A 20,421-nucleotide genomic window follows, 5' to 3' on the forward strand; every position below is an offset into this window, starting at 1 on the left:
GGCTCCCGTTATAGTGATCTTGGGGTGCAATTCATCTGTCAAAAAACGGATGTTTATTTTAGAATGAGGTGAATTGCTTCCTAAATTGTGAGCATATTGAATTTGGAAACAGTGGTTTCCACCACTTGATCCCAAGATCTGTTTTTCCACTGGCATGAAATGGAGAAATACTATTCTAGCTAATACAGTGCTATTTCTGAAGCTCCCAAAACAGGGAAAACTGAAAGAGAATAGATGGAGGCAGCGAACATCCTGAGGAACAGCTAAAGCAGCAAAGGCTTGTGCAGTCAAGACAAGGTTATGGCGAAGGGAATTACAGAAACACAAACATGTCATTTAGCTTCTTCCTACCAGCTGCTGATCCCTGCGCCGGGTCAGCTCTGCTTGGACTGACCTGGCTCCGTGGTCCTGCCACACTGCACTTGTGGTGAGAAAAATTATGCTTCAGCTCAAACAAAACAAGAAAGGGAACAGCAGGAAAGGAAAACAAACCCTGTCCTCCTTGATGTTTGATGTAGGGAGGAGAAGAAAAAGGAAATATCAAACAAAGAACCAGGGGAATCAGCTGGGGGAAAGAATCTTCAAACCACCACTGGAAATCTGAATTCTGCCAGAAGGGACCTGCAGCAACAGCTGCTTTATTGCTTATTTTGTTTCTGAAAGGACTGAAAGCGCCTGCCAAGGACGTGGCAGAAGATCCACTGTAACGACGTGAAGCTGAGGAAAGCTTGGGGTTTCCCTATGAATGACAGGTTAAAGGCATGACAGAAGAGAGCTTTTTTTTTCCTTGTATGTTTCCTATTACAGTCTGACTTTATTGCCCCGGGCTAATATTTTGCACAGAGACACTGATAAATCTGAGCTCCAACTGCAATATAATGTACTACTCATGTAGGCAGTACTGATGCAATTGCTTTAGCTGACTGTTACCTGTAAAACCTAATTAAAATCAATGAGGATTTGTAGCTGGAGGTCCGTGTTTTATCAGAGCATGAAAATGAGACAAAACTCTCAATAACACTTCTTTGTTTTTATATTTATCTTTGCAGATGTCTTACAGTAACATGTGAACAACCATCACTTCAGAGTATTTACGATAGACCTGACCAAAGCTTATCTGTCAACCCTGTAGGAATACTGGCATAGTTAACATTTTCTTCATCTCTAAGCCTGTCATGGGATTAATCTTTTGCTCTCTGGTGACAAGAAGGAAAGTAATTTTAGGCTACCATCAGTGTTAAATTCTGTAATAAGCTTTCTAATAATGTGGCTCTAAGACCCATCAGCTTGACTTTCATCCAGGACTTTTTAGCTTAAAAAAGCAATTGCTTTTCCCCTGGAAAACCCTAAACAATGCCTTTAAAGAGATGTAAGGAAAGAAAGGTCAGAATCTGAATTGAGATTTGATTAGCTGCCTCTTCACAGACAACATCTCTAGCAGACGTTTCTCAAGCCATGAAAGATCCAGCGTCCAAAACTATGGTTTAAGATCATGCTTCTGGCTGGTGATTCTTTATTCCTCTTTCTTTAAAATATCAAACTTTGATCACATACAGAATTCTCAGGTGATATCATACTAGTGTTTGGTCACCACAGTCAAATCTCTTTTACCAGGAATCATAGAGTCATAGAATGTGTTGGGTTGGAAGGGACCTTTAAAGGCCATCTAGTCTAACCCCATGCAGTAAGCAGGGACTTCGTCAACTAGATCAGGTTGCTCAGAGCCTCAGGAAAATGGCACAAAACAAAACAAAAATCAGTCCGGGTCTTTTCACCCAGTCCTCTGTGTACAAGCCTTCTCAGCATCATGGAAGACTTTTAAAGGAGAAATGACAGCAATGATGTCTTCTTCGCTTGCCTGCAATGTGTCTGAAGATCTTGCAGACCGAGAGGTATATGAGAGAATTGCATTTTCCATGTAGCTTTGCACATAAGTCCCACAACAGAAGCAAATGAGCCTTTTTTTCCTTTCTCAACTGTAGGTACTCATTTCCATCACTAAAAAACAGTAACAAGTTTGCAGACGCTCTGGGTTTGTGTCCCTAAATCAGCTAGAGATTTCTCATGTAGCTCCATTCTGGTTTTCAGTACTCAATACTAGGTGTCATACTAGGTGTCAATCTTGGCGATAAGTCTGGAAGTCTCCCTCTGCCCATTTAGACATGGTAGAAAATCCACTCCTCTACTTTGTAGGATCATCACGCTGTTGGGTTCATGAACATGGCAACAAATTAAAGGCAAAGCAACCCAGTACTGCCTGTGTGCTGCAGCTTTAAAACAGTTCAGTTCCCTTAATTTGTCCTTCAGCAGTTCACTACCTGCAAATGGTGTACTCCTCAAGTGGTGGTAAAAACAAAAATGAAATAATCATACCTCCTAGTGATGTCATCAATATTATAATGTCTTAATATTAAACATCAAAGTTGTGACCGAGTATTTGCTGATTCTTCTTGTTGAGTCATTTGTGATTATATATTTTTTTATTTCTGCATTACATATGCAAAATAGTTAAGCTTTGTGTTTTATACCATTGTGAGATTGTGCCGTTGGCTGCAGCAGAAGTAAGGTCAAGGTTCTGAGTGACTTTTAAGACCGGAATTATCTGATATGGAAGCAAAGAGTCAGATGAGTTTCCCATCTCCCAGTCCTGTGTCCAGAACATTCAGTTGTTGCTAAGCGCCCTGCATTTTGATGGCAAAAGCGCCAGATCTGCAGCAGCTGATACACCTGGCATTTAGCAGTGCTTTAAATTTTGAAAGGGAAACAAAAAAAAAAGCTGAAGCTTTTACTTTGAGCAAAATTTTTGATGTATTACTAAAACTGTGGCAATAGGATCACTTTGCTGTTCAGAGTGTGCAATCAAACTGACAGATAAAGATTGCTTTTGGCTTTAATTCATTATTCTGTCAAGGATTTAGCCATGTCAACCAATTAAAAATTATGTGAGTTGAAAATAACTGCACTTGTTATTTTTTTTTACCAATTACCATGGTGCCAAATCCTTGAGAGAACAGTGATTTCTGGGCAATGCCAGTTGTTTGTGGTTTTTTTTCCCTTTTCCAGCTGTGTATTTTATCTTCCTCTGGTGTTTTTTGAGATATAATGCCATCCTTTTATTTATCAGAACTCTATGCCTGTTTTTTGATATGTAGAGATATCCACAGGCTCCCCTAACCTTGCCTCGTGTTGCCGTGTTGTATGAATTATTCAGAAAGTTTAGCTTTTGAAGTGGTCAGTAATTACATAACTTAACAGCCAGATAAAAGAGAGAGAGAGAACATGAAGGGACGTCACATAACAGATTTTCTATCCTTCAAGTAGGGCCTTAGTAGATAAATTTTAGAGACAATGTGTAATTAAATGAGTATATTTAATGTACTCATTGGCATTTTACATTTTTAGAGTTCAAGGTTTCCCTCCTGCTGCCTGAAGAGCCCTTAGCATCTCTTTTCCCTTATCCACCTGCCTGCCTTTTGAACTGTTCCTCTTCTTGGGGTTAGTAAATCCTTAAAATACTGAATTATGAGATCTAAGAATGTAAGAAATGCCAATCATCTATGTATAGATCAATACCAATTCTGTCTTTGACGCTGGCAGAAAGAGGTACTGTTTGAGGAGAAGACAAAAGCCTGGCCCCTCTCCTTTCCTTCAGCACTTAAAATGGTTCTGCTGGCATGTTAGGGGCTTCTTCATTTAGTATTTCTTTTGGATCTGTTGCCCATTAATTTGCATTTTTTAATATTCTGGTATAGTTTGCCTCCAAAGCCTCCTGTGGCAGCAAGTCCCAGAAGTTGTGCTTTTTTTTAAACCTCTTTTAAGTTCACCTCCTGCTAGGTTCAGCAAGTCCTCTCTAGTCCTAGTGTTGCAGGATTTGAGGGGTAGCAGTTCTGCATTTACTTTTTCCTCTGCCTGTGTTTAGAGTTCAGCATTATGCAAGGTTTGTTTAGATTCTTTTTCTCTGGATACACTACCTTCTCTTTCTCTACACCAAAGCTCACCTGTCACCTTTTTGACCATGCAGTTTTGTGAAGGCTTGATGTAATGTCTTGACATTGATGCAGATTTTGGCTACCTGGAAGATTTTAATACCATCCTCACATTTTGAGATTCCACCACACATTCCCTTTTCTGGGTCATTGATGAGTTATTAAATAAAACTGGTCTCAACACTGACACACTGCTGAGTATCCAGCCTGAAAACCACTAAGCCCTACTCTGCTCTTCTTACCCTTTAACCAGCTTTAAATTCATAGAAGGACCTTCCTTCCAAATTCATAACAACTTCATTAGCTTAATAACCTTTTGCTGCAGAATCTTGTCATAGGTCTTTTGAAAACCCACGTTTCTCATGTCCTCTGGGACTCCTTCACCCATACACCTGCTGGTAGAGCAGCAGCAGGCTGGGGAGGCAGGCTTTCCCATTACAGGAGCACTGCTGACCCTATCCCAACAGGCTGTGAGCTCCATGATCTTCTTCTTTCCTTCTGATTCTTACATCTTACTGGTCATAGAAGTCCTCCTCGTAAATAAGAGTCACACTGGAAATTTTGACATATCTTGACACATACTGCATGTATATTTACCTAAAATAAATGTAACTCCTCTGACTGATCTGCTCCCTTGTCCCTGAGGGCAGTTTCCCAGGGAGTGCTATTGACTAACTCGAAGAGCTACAATTTTGCTTTCCTAAAATTCAGGGTTCTAGCTTTACTCTTCACCTGGCCCATATCCCTCGGGTCTGCAAACTCCACCAATGCATGATCACTGCAGCCCAGGCTGCCTCCAGTCTTGACGTCTCTGATTAACTTCCTTGCATTGATTCATTTCCTATGAAGCTGTTCAACACTTCTATCAGACTGCTTTGTTTTCTTTTACATTTGTGGCAGAGAGTTTACCTGGGCTTCTAAAAGCACTTTTGAACAGACATCAGAATTGCTTGGAGGCTTATTGCTTGGTAGACTTTTAGGCTTTTTTTTTTTTTTTTTTTTTTGCTAATGATGTCATTTTTATATAGTTCCATATGTGCTCTATTTGACCTTCTCTCTCTCTCCACAGTGGTATATCTAATCACATTGTGATCACTCTTACAGGCTGCCCCTCCCTTTCTATGTCTTAAATTTGGTCCTTCAAGAACAAATTCAGAATGGCATCTCTCTTGAGTGCATTGAGAATAGTTGTTCTAGGAACTAGTGATTTATTGTGTCCAAAAAATTTTACCATGTTGGTAAGACATTGATCCAGTCTATATGCAGATCACAGAGAACTCCCATTATTACCATTTGCTCCAAATCTGCTTTAAAAAAGGCCTAGGTTTAAAACTCTTGGTTTCAAGAAGGAAGTAACCAACACAGGTCATGAATCTTAAGTATTTGTGTTTAAGACCTAGATTCAATCAACTGCTCATGACTGCCCATCCATGCTGAGGTTACAGCTGTGGAAGAAGCTTCCCAAAACAACCTGAAGCAAATCAGTGTATTGCACCACCAAGTGGGGTTTACCATCATTTTTGTGACTCTTCCATAGCTCTGGTCTTTAGTGTTACATTTCAGAGTAGCATGAAGAAACAATTCCTGTCAATAGGAATGCTGGCATTTCAAAAGTGGTTTTCAGAAAGGCAGCAGTTCAGATTATATCACAAAATGGACATCCCATATTTCTTTCTGATTCGGACATCCCATTCCATCAGTGGAATGATCATGTTAAATGTTGTGTTTTGCTGCATCAAAATACTACATTATGTTAAAGAAAAACAATAAATATATGGTTAGATTTTTAGTCAGGTGTTCAAATAAGAATCAGCACGAGATAATCACCACCTATTTTGATGCAAATGGTTTCTCCTCTGAAAAGTGTAGCTAGATCAGCACCTTCCTACAGAATGTTTCTAATTTGACTGTCCTACAGGAAACCTTTTCAACCATATCCACTGTGCTTTTTGCAAATCTTTTTTGCAGCTGTAACACTGGAAATATGCCAATGTGATTGTCTCCGTATCACATTCATAGACTGTGTTCAGACCCTTTGCTGGGGGTACCTAGGAGAAATGGAAGTGATGGCAGGTTTGATGGCAAAGTCAGCTGTGTCTGTCAAGGGTAAGGATTCATCATTTGCAATCAAAGCAGGTAAATAGCTCCATGTGTTTCCCACACATTTACCAGTGTCCCCCAGTAAGTCCTTTCTGATTTTGAGCTTGTCAAACTGTCTTCAAGGAGTTGCAAAAGCTCACAAAAAATCAGTTGAGTAACCTGATTTTCAACAGGGAGAAAAATTAGCAAGTCCAGGACTCTCTGTTTTAAAAATTGTGGGTGGTACGCTCTCAGTAAATGACTTTCAGGGTCTTCCTTATTTCCCACAGAATGCTAGACATTATAGCTAAGCTGCTTGGCAGAACCACTTATTTGGGCAGCAAGTCTTTAGAAACGTCACTTTTGGAACTGCTTCTGTTTTTATCGGACCACCATCTAACTTGAAGCTGTTCACTCACTAGCTGGATCTGTGCAGATACTTTAATCAAACTCCAGCATTCTCTTTTTCAATTAAAAAAAGGTTTTATGATCTAGTGACAACACCACTTAGTCACAGATAGTATTGAAATAGATGTTCTCAAAGAGTTTTAAACAGGAGATTTCTTTTTGCCTGATCAGCTGTATTTTAAACTACTCCAATCAGAGAAAATAACTCTTCATCTCTGACTGTCCCTGAAACAGTTCAAAGGAGTCCCCGTGGTACATTCATGCCCTTAGGGCAAAATGTCATTATGAATGTAAGAATATTGTAGAGGATCAATGACTTTCAGAAGGTCAGGCAAATCTTCTTCTGAAAAAAAAAAAAGAAAAAAGAAAAAAAAAAGAATATTTCCATGTATTAAATCTTGGTGTGGTATGGAAAAAGATTATTTCTGCTGAAGATGGCTCAGTCACACACAGAACCTCGTTCTTCAGGCCACCAATATTTCCTTTCTCTCATTTGCAGCTCTAGCACTAGCAAAACTCAGTATTTCTAAACACTTTGCTATTTGCATCATTTTGTAGAACACTTCTTTGAAAATCATAGGGCTCCCATGTGTCAAGATGGGAGATCTCTTCATCATGTTGCAGGGTGGCTTCTCAGGACCCTATTAATTGGAGAATGTTGCTTTCTGGGAATTTTGCTTCAGTGTCAGCAATTTACCTCAACTTGTCTATGTTTACCAGGGCCTGTAAACCACAGACCTTAAGTAACAGTCAGTTCAAAAAATTAAGTACTCCCTGTCCCACATCAACCACTCTCAACATGTCTGCTAATGCTTCCAGATCTTCTTCGAATTTCTAGTCAAAAGTCTTTGTTGCTATGTAAAGCAGGAAATATGGTTGCATGAGAAAAGAGAGGTATGGTACACTACAATAATTACAAAAAAACCCCAAGAATAGGACATGGCTCATAACGTATCACACATCCTACATCTGTCTGGGTTAGTTTATGAAATATGTGTCACTCACTCCCAGGAAGGGACAAATGTCCCTAAGACATACTGCCATGTCTTTAAAAGAGGGTTATTTTTAAAATTACCCAGGAATAGTGGATTGATTTGGAATTTGGATTGTGCACACTTTTTCTTCCAGCAGGTAGAGCACCCTTCTCTACAAACCACAGAGAACACACGAAGTAGCTATGTGTGGGGAGACCTCATGGTGGGAGGCAGGTGGTGAATGATGTTCGTATTTTCATATTATTCATCCCGAACTCCCATTCTTGGCTAGATTCATCTCACTGAGATGCTAGGATGCATTTCCTCACATCTAGCTGTCTCCAATGCCGATGTCAGTGTCTGAGCTAGTCAGCTCCCATTACACTTGATGGGAACATCATCAATGCAGTCAACGGAGCCTGGGTGAGATTTATCTGACCAAAGGCAGACATGTACTCTGGGATGAGAGGAATCATAATCTAAACTCCACTGTCAATCTCAGCTAGGTGTTCATTCACTCATGAGGGGAGTCCAGCATGAGTTGCTCAGATGTGCACCTGCATTGTTCACAACCATAACTTCTCAGATGAATTTCCCCCACCCCCAAGCTACATGTGCCATCAACCCAAGTCACCAAAGGGGTTTGAAATCCATATCAAGAGAATGATTCATATGCAGGAAATTCATATTCACATTTCCCTTCTGACGGATTCAGATCAGTGACTAAGCCCATGCTCCAAACTTCAGCTGAATCCAAAGGGCACAGACTTACCCTGTGTGACCCACAAGATTTGGGGTTAAAACAAGTTGCTTTAGCATCAAAGGTAGCTGTAAATCATCTGCTTTGCAAGAATTGTCCATATACATGTTATTCCTCAGTAACACCCTACAGTAAACACAGGGCAATCTGAGGAATTTTAGCCCTTAAAGAAAAAAGGGCTGAGCTACCTTGAGCTTATTGAAGAGGACAATGTGATAAAGGCGAGTGGAGGACAACTGAGTGGGTGACATAAGGGATGAGATTGATCTGATGAAATGTAAGCTTCTTTACCTGTGTTTAGGTATAAGGTGGTCACCCAGGGCTCGTTCACTCAGTTCTTCTAATCCTGAAATAGCTCTCCAGAATGCCAGATGAGTCGCACCCTAAATTTACGTATTGTTTCTACCGACTGGAAAAGGAGCAGTGATTAGGTCGCTTAGAGATGTACACACACAGAGTCAGAAAGGATGAGCCCCTCTCATGGAAACTTTTCATTCCACAGCAATTTACACAGACGTAATGCCGTCCCAAAGTGATATGTGCACATGCCCATGACTTTTCATGAGCTGGGCCAGAGATTAAATTTTTCCTCCTGTCGAAGAGTGTCTTGCCCGGAGAGGGGTGATGGGGCACAGCTGCAATAATGATTTTTTTATGAGCTTTTTTTGTGAGGATCATCTTTTATTCCAAACCTTTTAGGAGAATAACGTTTTTACATTAATTAGCGCTTTTATTTGTGTATCCGTGGAAGCATTTCACAAATTTCATTTTTATTTATGAAAGCATTTCATGCTGCCTTCAATGCTATCCCTAGAAACTTGGATTGTTTGCATTAAAAATAATAATAAACAAGCAGGAGTTCATTTGAAAATAACAAGGTCTCTGAGCAATTTCATTGTGTTTGGAAAGAGGGTCACTGCTGAAAGCACTTTCATTGAGGTTGATTAGACAGAGCATGGGGGGTTTTGCTGCAAATATTTTTATTCCAGCAATGATGATATTAACCATTTAAAGTCTGATGTACAACATGAAGGCAGAAGAACAACAATCAAATTGTTCACCTGAGGCTCGTTTAACCTCTCTGGGTCTCTCCTATGAACTCTCCTGTCCACTCTGCCAACAATCACTCAGAGCACCAGAAAAAGCTTTTAGGTGGGAAAACTATACAGGTGCTGCAGGGCAATTTTTTAGAGTATGAGACTGTCTCACAAATTCTCCACACTGTATGGCTCCAGTTTCAGGGCTGAAAGAAGAGCCAAGAGAAATTAGGAGCGCTAACATTCAGGCTGTATGTGGTGTGACTAATCCTTTCTCTCCTGCCATTAACCCCTCTTTGAGGCAGATCAAGTGAAGCCCAGCTCAATACCAGGTGCAACCACCCACACACTGTGCAGTGGGTCTCTTGTAGGGTGAAATTTATGGTTTTGTTGAAACACAACGATTTTGCTCATGTAATCAGTCTGCAGACCTTTGCACTGAATCTCTCTGAAGAATATAAAGTGAACCAGCTCTTGAAGACAGCTCTGATGGCCCCTGTTTGGTAGTACAGATGGCTCTGGCTAGCTTGAAAATCAGAGAGAAGAGTTCCAGTTGTGCCGACACACCCAGACTAGCTTTAAGCTAGCTCAGTTCATCTAGGCTGACCTCTCCAGTGTGTTCCCAGATGGCAACTTGTACAGACTGTGCTGCCACAGCTACCCTCTTGTTGATGACAGCGTAAATGCATCTACACGTATTCCAGGCATAATTCTGATTACTTAAGATACAGGGCTGTCTGGAGTTTGTAAGAGACTGCCCTGAGCAAGGCTGGGAGTAAGTCAGCACATATTCATGACAGCAGAGTGGGAGCTGTGCCCAGCGTTCCTGGAGCTTGTCCAGAGAAGGGCAACAAAGCTGGTGAGGGGTCCAGAGCACAGGTCTTATGAGGAGCATCTGAGGGAGCTGGGGTTGTTCAGCCTGGAGAAAAGGAGGCTGAGGGGAGACCTTATCGCTCTCTACAACTACCTGAAAGGAGGTTGTAGAGAGGTGGGCGTCAGTCTCTTCTCCCAAGCAACAGGTGATAGGACAAGAGGAAATGGCCTCAAGTGGCACCAGCGGACGTTTAGATTGGATATTAGGAAAAATTTCTACACCAAAAGGGTTGTCAAGCATTGGAACAGGCTGCCTGGGGAAGTGGTGGAGTCACCATCCCCAGAAGCATTTAAAAGACGTGTAGATGCGGTGCTGAGGGACATGGTTTAGTGGTAATTTGGCAATGCTAGGTTAACAGTTGAACTTGATGATCTTAAAAGTCTCTTCCAACCGTAATGATTCTATGATGCTATGAAAAGACAGAGAAGGAAAAATAGCGACTGGCTTTGCACTTGGCAAACAGGGCACAGTTTTGTTCTGCAAATCGTCCTGCATCACTATGCTTTGTCGATCAATGCCTTGGTTCTCTGTCTGCACGCTGGTGTGTGGTGAAGATGAATCGACCCATCTGGCAGATGCCAAGGCCCTGCAGCAACAGGGGCAGGATGGATGGCAGACAGATGGTGGAGCTGTATGACTGGGATGTGGGTCTCAAATGGTTGCAAGAGCCTTCTCAAAGTTCTGGCATTTTTTGGTTCCCTTCTGGAAAATGTGCTTTGAGGAAATCTTGTGGCTGACAGACCACCAGTAGCTCCTGTGGCCAAGTCACCCCAGAGCACTACTGTGAAACCTTAAGAAACAGGAAAATGTCTGAACTCTTCATTACAGTTGTTTCCTTGGCAGATTGTTGGGAAGGGTTAGCATAAGCGGAGATGTAAGGGAGGGAATCCTATAGAGATGTGACTGATTTGGGTAAAGAACCACTTGTGATAACATAAAAACCCTATAATCTGGAGCTGGAGAAAGTGGCGGAGAGCAGGGAAACACTTCTTTTATGTCCCCCGCGCCCAACATTCCTGAGCCAGGCAGGTTATACCTGTGGTCAGGTATCCAGTGGGTGCAACAGGACCATTTCCTTAAATAACTATTTATTACAGTATGCTATGTACTGCCATACTGAGTGGTATAGCAGCTCGGAAAACTCGGGAGAGTGAAAGACAGTGTATCTACCAGCATCTGTGAATGAGCAAGCTCCTCTGCTGCTGCTTAAACAGTTATTTAATTTAAACTTGTCTTAATTTAATTCTCCTGCTCTCAAGCTGTCAGCTCCTGTCTCCACAGTGCCAAAAAGGCCAGCCTTCACTGCCCATTAATCCAATTTATGCTCAAGCACCATCGCCTTCCTCCCGGGCTGCCCGTCATCCAGAGAGGAACTCCCTGTAAAAATCTGCAAAGCTTTAATGTTTTCATCTTGTGAATGGCTATTCAGCCAGCATGCCTGTAAAGCAGCCCAGCCATAGACAAGGACACCGATCTACTCTCTCTGCTGCCTCTCACATTGAACATGATGGTTTGATGTGATTTCATCTTTTCCACTCTTCATCTCTCTTTGTCTGCTGTAGTCAAATTATTCATGGTCTATACTACGTACACCACCTTGAGCAGGTGTAACAGTAAATTCCTTGGCTGAAAGGACTATTTTCCCTGCTCTTTGACCAGTATCTTTAGGTCTTGATCCCTTACAAGGACTTCCGGTCCTTCACACATATTACTACCAATAATAACGTCACAAACGATTTGGCCTGTGGCTGTCACTTTCAAGATAAGTGGGGTATTGCTCTCAATGCCTTGGGGTTTGCTGCAGTTTTTCACTTCACTTTACAGCAGAGTGTTCTGGTATATTTAGAAGGATGGAAGACATTAAAGCAAACTATAACTTTTTCGCCACTCGTTCCCGGGTCTTTAACCCTTGAAGTGCCAATTAGATTAGCACAGTTACTCTTTAATTATCCTTATATAGTCTTAAATAAAGGGGAGGGGAGAATTAGATGTCAAATGTCAATTCACCAGCCTACAATATGGCTAGAGCTCAGGTTGGCTATAAACACGATGGATTTGAGTAGTGACCTCAAATGTACAGAAGTATAGCCGAGAGCTTAATTTGATCTTAAAGTAACATTTCAGAAGACTCATCAGAGCAGCGACTGGATTTTTAATAGCAGCACTTACCTACATTTCAGCCATGCGGTGTTGTTAGTGTCGGTGGGAATGCTCAGGTGTAATTTGTCTCACGGTTTCTGAGTAAGCAAAGTGGAGACAGTAATTCTATCAATGAAAGCTGGAACTGTGTTTACCGTACTGGCAGAAATAGAGTCCTAGAGTCCTAGAATGGAAATTAATCAATGGAAAAACATGGAGTAGAAAGTGCTATTCTAAAAATAACAACAAAAAAATGAGCCAGTGATTCTCTCTTTCACCGAGGCAGCTATTTTGTTAACTGCAGTGTATATGCAAGGCATGAATAAGCCTGCAGTTCTCTTGACAGAGAGACAGCAATCAAATCATGCAACATGTTCTTCTGCTGTCATGTTCAATACATTAAATTGTGCTGAGCAGGCATCAGCAGGAATCCTGTAGGACTTGGAAATAAGCATTGTGCCATCAAGAGAAAGCATTATAAGTTAGTTAGCCATTTATGCTACAGATAATAGCATCTTTATTACTGGAGATAGGAAAGAGCTAGAGAGCTGAGAAGCCAGACCAGGACACAAGTATTCCTATAGTTTAAGGAACTTTCCTGGTGGAATTTTAATTCCAAGGTGGAGCATGCTTGGGTCAAAAGACTACAGACTTTATTCACATTCTATCTGATCACTACTAAGTCAAATTGTTTAGTGCCTGAAGCGGTACCAATTCCAACAGCTCACTATTCCGTGCAACAATCTTCACCCAATGGCTTCTGTTACCATTCAATTTAAAACATTAGATTTAAGGGAAGGAGAGAAAAATTGTGCATGTATTTTTATAGCATAGCATATGAAGATGCTGAGGAAACTAAAGCAATATTAGCATTAATCATAATTTAATGATATCATTCAGTATTACCATCTGTTGTAAGAAAATGACCTGACAGCAAAGCAACCAGAGCTTGACAAGCCAGACTGCATGTAGACAATAAATCATTTGACAAATACAATCTGCTTTCTTTCCTTTTTGCCAACTAATCTATGTAACAGCTCTGCGGAGTTACTGGATCTTAGAAAGATACTGCTGGCTCCTGACATGTACACATGGCTACTAATGCAGTGAGAAAAAGGTTACATTTTGCCTAAGGGCAAACTAAATCCAGCTTTATTGACATGCACTGGTGGATGCTCTGAAGATCAGTAGGGAATTAAAGATACAGAGCTATTAAAGGAACATCAGCAAACTGTAAGAAATGTCTGAAATAGATTCCTTTTCCACGCTGATTGCTATAACAATTTTACAGTCATAAATAGTAAAGCAGATACTTGTAGCCAAAATAATTAATATATTAATAGACTAACAGACCAGGGGAGAATGAAAATAAATTTCCCCAGAGAGAAATCCCGGTATGCGCCTCCTCTGGACTCTGAAATAGGTCCATCCTGTGTTAGGACTGTGGTAGAAGTTTACAGGTGCACATGACATGAAAAGCAAAGGTCAAAGCCATGGCAATGACCGTGGCTGAGATTTTCCCTACAGGTGCCAACTTGTAAGCGCACAGAGCTGCACCAGAGGGGCATTGCAATGGGGCTGAGGCTAGTGGCAACTGCATCCACAGCCTGAGAGTGATCCAATGAACTTGTCTTGAATTTCATGCAGTAAACTAAACCTTTCATCCACCTGGTACCAAACCCCAGCAGCTCATTTCACTTCTCATTCCTACAAGCTGAAGCTTTTTAAACTTAAGAGTGACTCTGACACCACCTCTCCCTTGCCCACAGAGAAGCAGTACTAGCCATGCCAGGACCAGGGCTGCTGAGTGACGGCTCTCCTAATGTGAGCCAGGCATGTGTTCACACACTGGGCAGCCTGGTGCACGGGGCTGTGTTTGTCCCCCCACTGTGCTTGGATGGACCTCGCTCATGCACGTTTCTTTTTGGCCTTGGGCTTATTGTCAATGGATCGTTTATTTTTAGCATCTACCACCTGCTGGGTTGGGCTTGGAGTCCACACTGGAGCTATCAGCTGCTTCACCAGCAACTCTTAGCTCTCCCCCTCACTCTGCTTAGGCTACTTTGAGGGGTTTCGTGCTCACCTGAGAGGGCTGTGGGCTGTCACTGCCTGCAGCCCACTGCGATATGTTGACTTCTTACCAACCCCCACGCACATTACCGCATTGGCTTGCTGGTTTTCCTGTATACTGGTCTTGCGTTTTTCTCTGCCTAAGATGAGTGTGGTGCAGTAAGCTTACACTGCTAAATAAAAGAGGGCCAGGGAGTGATCCCTGGATCTGGTGCCAAGAGGTGCAGACCTGCTCATGTCTGCATTGTTTAGAACGAGGTCCTTGCAGAGGAAACCAGCCAGGATCACCTCACACAGCTCTTGGCCACAAGTTTCCTCTGCTCTGGGGTTTTTTTCCAAACATCTGAAATACTGTGAAGGCTGTAGTAAGACCACCTCCAAAGCTGTCATAGGACACAAAGTGTGGTATGTATTGCAGCTCCCACGGTGCCTGTGAGGGCACAGCAGGCTGACTGAGTGTGCCAAGCCTGTTGCAACAGCCCTGCAATGTTTGTATGATGGAAGGACCCAAAACTGATCCTTTCTCATCTACTATTGTCTTTCAGGAGTGTCCCTAGAGTAAATCATTCCCTGAAAGACACCCAGGCTTCATCTTGGAAAGAGAGGCTTAGAGCAGCCCAGGACAGAGCTAGGGAGCAGTGCAACAGGCCGCACAGCCAAGCAGCGGTCCAGGGCTAAACCTGATAACCACACCTTTTTTCTTTTTTTTTTAACAGTGTACATAATCACATAAAGGGAGCATCTTCTGTTCCAGATTGGGTGGATGTTCCACACCACATAAAGGATACACACTCTAACCCGTGCTGCGTGAGCGTTCAGTGTCAATAGACACATGCTCAGAGGAGGTGTGCTCATGTTCCATGTTGTTCAGAGAGTCTGTGCTGATCCATTTATGACCTGCAGGGCTCTGTAGGTGTGCTTCAGAGCTCATACAAGGCTGCAAAAGATTAATTGAATTGTGTTACCTGTTTCCATTTTTGCATTGTCAGAGCTAAATTACACCTTTCTCAGCTTCAGTTGCTGGAAGGAGGAAACATACAGAAAGGTTTTTCTTCTGCAGGGAAGTCTCACAAGGGATGAACAAGATCTGGTATGCAAGTCTGGTGGGTTATCCTGGGCTGGGGGATTTAACGGGAAAGCAGTTCCATAGTCTTGCATGACAAAATAACATCATGGGAGAGTTCAGGAAACTCGTAGCATCATGTTCTCGAGATTCAGAAGCCATCAGGTCACAGGACATCTAGCCAAACTTTTCCTCAGCATGCTTCAACATCACCAGAAGAAAAACAGAGCCATCAAGTAAGTTACCTCATAGGTGATAGCATTTTGCCCCCCGCCCCCCCCCCCCCCAATATTCTTTAAAGTATTCTGTCTCCCCGTCAGGCTGTTTCATATTTAAGGCAAGATGCCCCTTTACACAACCACAATCAAATAAGCTTCTAAAAGTATAATATATATTACCCAAACTCATTCAACTCTCTATTATATCAGTTCATTGCTTCATTCTGTTTGTCAAGGGATCAGTGGAAGCTTTGGTTATGTCCTACAATCATGGGAAACTCCAGAGGTAGGAGACTGCTATATCTATTTTTTCTCCATGAGGTTTGTGGATGATCAACCTAAGGTTTTCCATCTAAGAGTTTGCCAGAGTAAATGACCTGTAGAAGGAGAGTTCATAGGAGATGAGTTCAGTTGATGCAGGAGCTTCAACAGGCCACATGTATATAATTATCTGCTGAATCAACAAGATCAAAAGAATATATAAAATAAACTTTTTTGAAATAATTGACTCAAAATTTTGCAGTTCCAGATGTCTACCTTCTATCTATTCTTTGGAAAGCAGGCCCTTGACTTGAGCAAAATCAAAGCACCAAGAATTTCTAGACTTTTTTTATTTTCTTTTAATGATGGCAAGAAAAAAGCAACAGCAAGAACAAACACAGATGCTAACACTGAAAGTCAGGCTTCCAGCTGTGCCTCCGCCTACATTTTGGTTCAAGTGTTCCAGCATGCACATATTTAGCACCAATGCCTACAATGAAAAGCACTGTGCTATATAAGGTCCCTCTGTTGAGTAAGTTATTTTGTGGAATTCCTCAGATAATGAAAATAGAGAGATCTGACCTTTTCAGGGACAAAGATTTAAGAAGCTTGCTACATAATCAGGGCTTCCCCATAAAAGTACAGCATCATTAGAACCTGAGGCAAGTCAAGTCAAACAATTTACCACATGAAGTCTATTAAGAAAGCTAATCAAGTATCACCAAATGAGGCAATGAACCAGGGACAAGATACACTGTGAGGTTCACTGCTGCTGTAGAATTAAGCTCACTGGTGTCTGTGGCAAATAACGTCTTCAGCTGATATATTTGAATATTTTCCACCAGAAAAATGAGAGAACACACCCACAGTGCAAGGAGAAAAAAGAAGTCACTATGAAAAACAACAGAAGAAGATGAAAGTAGCTGATATGTAGGTCCGGACTTTGATCTCTCACAGGAGGAAATGTTTATGCTACAAGTGGTTCCATTGACTTGGAAAACAGTACTCATGGAATAAGTTGCTCTTCCATATGAGAAACCTGTAAGAGCTTCTATCAAGTCGATTACACTGTCAAACACTGGCTAATCACAAGAAACTCCTCCCACTCTGTTAAAAGAATCCCTAACCATGATGAAGGAAAACAATGAAAGCAGAGATCATCTTGTATGGTATCTTTATGGGTGAATAAAGGGATTGATTTTTCACACAAATCCATTTCTTTCAGCTCCATTTCTTTGGAACAGGTTTTAGTAATTCACAGTTTTAGTCAGGAGATTAAGCTACAAACAGGACCTACCTTTTGTGACATAAAATATTGCACGTAGACTTCAAAGCTGTGACACCAACTGTATCAGTAAATATGCATAAAAACTCTGTCTGCAGACAGGATGGGGACAGAAAAGGGAACGAATGCATTCAGGTCTCTGAACATACCAGAGACATGGTCAGTCTGAAGCATTCAGAGCGTTGTAGATTTAGCCAGTGAAACAGTGTGGACAATGTCCTTCATTGCAGAGAAGTTACTGACCTACGATTAATTATAACTGATGTGCGTTGTTCTGGATGTAGAGGAAAACAGGGCCAGATGCATCCATAATGCGGATGGAAAGGAGAACCTACACAGTCAGGCAGCTGCCTACCCTTGTGTGGTATAATGAACACACTGCTGAGAGTGATGCTAATGCTTCCTTTGACTTGTTCTCTCCCACTGGCTGTTTCCCTCCTTTTCTTTGTTAGAAAAGGCCCTGCTTGGATAAAAATTCGTTATTCCCTCTAGCTGTCTAGCATATTTATAAAGCCTTGTTGTGTAACCTAAAATCATGATATGCAATGCTATTCCTGTGTTCGGAGACAGACTAAGCAGTCACAATGAGAGCATGAATTATATGCTATTTTATTAAAAATTAACTTTTTCATGGAGGCAGAATAAGGTGAGTTCAAAATATGCTTCAAAATTTAACTTAAGCATTCAGAAAAGGTAATTCAACATCAGTTTTCTCTAACTCTAAAAGCAAATAAAAAACAAAGTTATATTCCTTTCAATTTTAATGAGGGTGCTAGAAATTAAGAGGAATTGATTAGCTACAAGTATAAAATATAAACACTAACCAGCCTGTTTCTGTTGACAAAGCTGTTTACAATGAAGAGAATAACTAGTAAAAATGAGGTCCTCTAACATCTAACACATCACGTCCAAAGAAAAGCAACGAAGATGGTGAGGAGTCTGGAGAACAAGCCTTATGAGGAGCAGATGAGGGAGCTGGGGTTGTTTAGTCTGGAGAGAAGGAGACTCAGGGCAGACCTTATCACTCTCTACAACTGCCTGAAAGGAGGTTGTAGCGAGGTGGGGTCAGTCTCTTCTCCCAAGTGACAGGCCTTAGGTTTCACCAGGGAAGGTTTAGGTTGGATAGTAGGAAAAAATTCTTCACTGAAAGGGTCATCAAGCATTGGAACAGGCTGCCCAGAGAAGTGATGGAACTGCCATCCCTGGAGGTATTTAAAAGACATGTAGATGGGGTGCTGAGGGACGTGGTTTAGTGGTGGACTTGGCAGTGTTAGGTTAACGGTTGGACTTGATGATATTAAAGGTCTTTTGCAAGCTAAATGATTCTATGGTTTCCATTGGGAATACTTTGTCCCTTTAGAGGAATTTCAGATTTCAGCCAAGACCCATATTTCAGAGTTGGACCCTCTATCTAAGCCAGACTTGTGACCCTGTCATATATTTCTTTTACTCCCCTGCCTCACTTCTTTTCAGAATACATCTTGTTTGGATTTTAAAACCAAGTTAAATGGATTCTTTTTCTGTTTCACCTAAAACACTTTAAATCAAATCAGATATTTTAGCATTCCTGTAACACTTGAAATATTCACTGGAATGGAAATAATGACATACATTTTTAACATAAATAATAATCAGGAACTCCATGGCAGCTTATAGCATGTGCAAAACTGACCCCCTGGATTTTCTCTTCAAAATTGCAGTAAATGAGACATAGTGGGAGACACTCCTTAGCGTCACTAAATAATAGATGCCCCATGCTTGATGCTGCATCCATTTTAGTGATACTTTCAGAACTTCTTTATACCGCTCAAGTGGCACCTAAACTAAAAGAGTAACCAGATAGTCTTTTTATTTCTTATGATTAATCCCAGCTAATGAAAAATCCTTATTAAATTTTACTTCCAGGAAGGAAAAGTGGAGTTTTTCACCTCACCAGAGTGCAGCTAATATGCGGGCAGAACTTGCTCCAGGTCCCACGTACCAACCACATCGTGCCATGGTTTAATCCCAGAGTGGAGTGGATGTATGGTTTCCACAAGGCTGGTGAGGAAGCTTGGCGCTTCCAAGCTGGGCCACTGAAAAAGGAGACCAAACATGACATTACCTAACCACTGTGCGTGGCTGTCTCTGTGCCATGGGATGTGTAACACACTTGTGCACCTTCCACTAAGAAGCTCAAGAGCAACAGCATCTTCATGAAAAAGCCTGGTAGCCACAACAGGGGATAGATGGATATCTTCTGAACTGCTCTTTCAGTAATGATCATATGGCTGGCAAAGACATATTGCAGCTAAGATGTCCTAGAGTCACCACTGGGCAGGGATCTGAACCTGCACAAACCAGCTACGTATGTTTCTGCTCAACAGAATCAGACCTGAGTGTGTTTGACAGGGTGGCCATAAGCAGAGCGTTTGGTTGAACACGTATGGGAAAGGCCGCGTGGAAACACAAGGTTTGAGAATTTGCCATCCCTGAAGATGAGGAGTTGCATTATCTTCAGTAGAGGTTTCTCTCCAGACTCATCCACAGAGTGCTTGAGTGCTTCCAGCTGTCACTGAAGCAATGTGGATGAACACTGTCACAGCCTAGACACACAGCATAAGTTCAGAAATATCTCCACAGTGGCACGCTGTGCACAAGAAGACAACTGAGGGTGACATCTCTGGGCTGGCCCACAGTCCTGGCACTCAAGTCAAAACACAGATCCAGGATGCTGGTAATTGTGCAGCTTGAGCTAGTTGTGTTCTTGCAGGCAATCTTGCATGTTGATATATCCAAGGCTGTGACTGAACTTGCCATGAACCACCTACAACACAGGAATGACCTGAGACCACGAGGCTTTTCTTGACAGATCAGTTCATCTTACACCTTTCATTCTGACACAGAAGAAGGTTTTGTGGTCCTGGACTGTATGTACCCATTAAACATCTCAGAAGTAGACTTTTCTGTTTTAGTGGACTGACCGTCGCAACCACTGTCCCATGAGTGACATTTGCAAGTGGACTTTAGCAGAGGAACAGTTATCTGGGTGACAGCAATAACCCAAAGAGAAGTTTTTGTAACACTTCTTAGTTCTGAAATCCTGTCCAGCCCAGGAATAGGGATAAAAGTATGATAATTTACATTTTAGAAAACTTAAGGCAAAGATGTTCAAGGAAGCTTCATGCCACTGGTTTGAACTTTAGCTGTGGAAAGGCATGTCTGTGAAAATCTCCTGAGTTATTTTGAGGTCACGTAGCCCCGTTTGTGTCACAACACAGACAACAG

Source organism: Rissa tridactyla, chromosome 2, assembly GCF_028500815.1.
Source record: "Rissa tridactyla isolate bRisTri1 chromosome 2, bRisTri1.patW.cur.20221130, whole genome shotgun sequence".
NCBI classification, from domain to species: domain Eukaryota; kingdom Metazoa; phylum Chordata; class Aves; order Charadriiformes; family Laridae; genus Rissa; species Rissa tridactyla.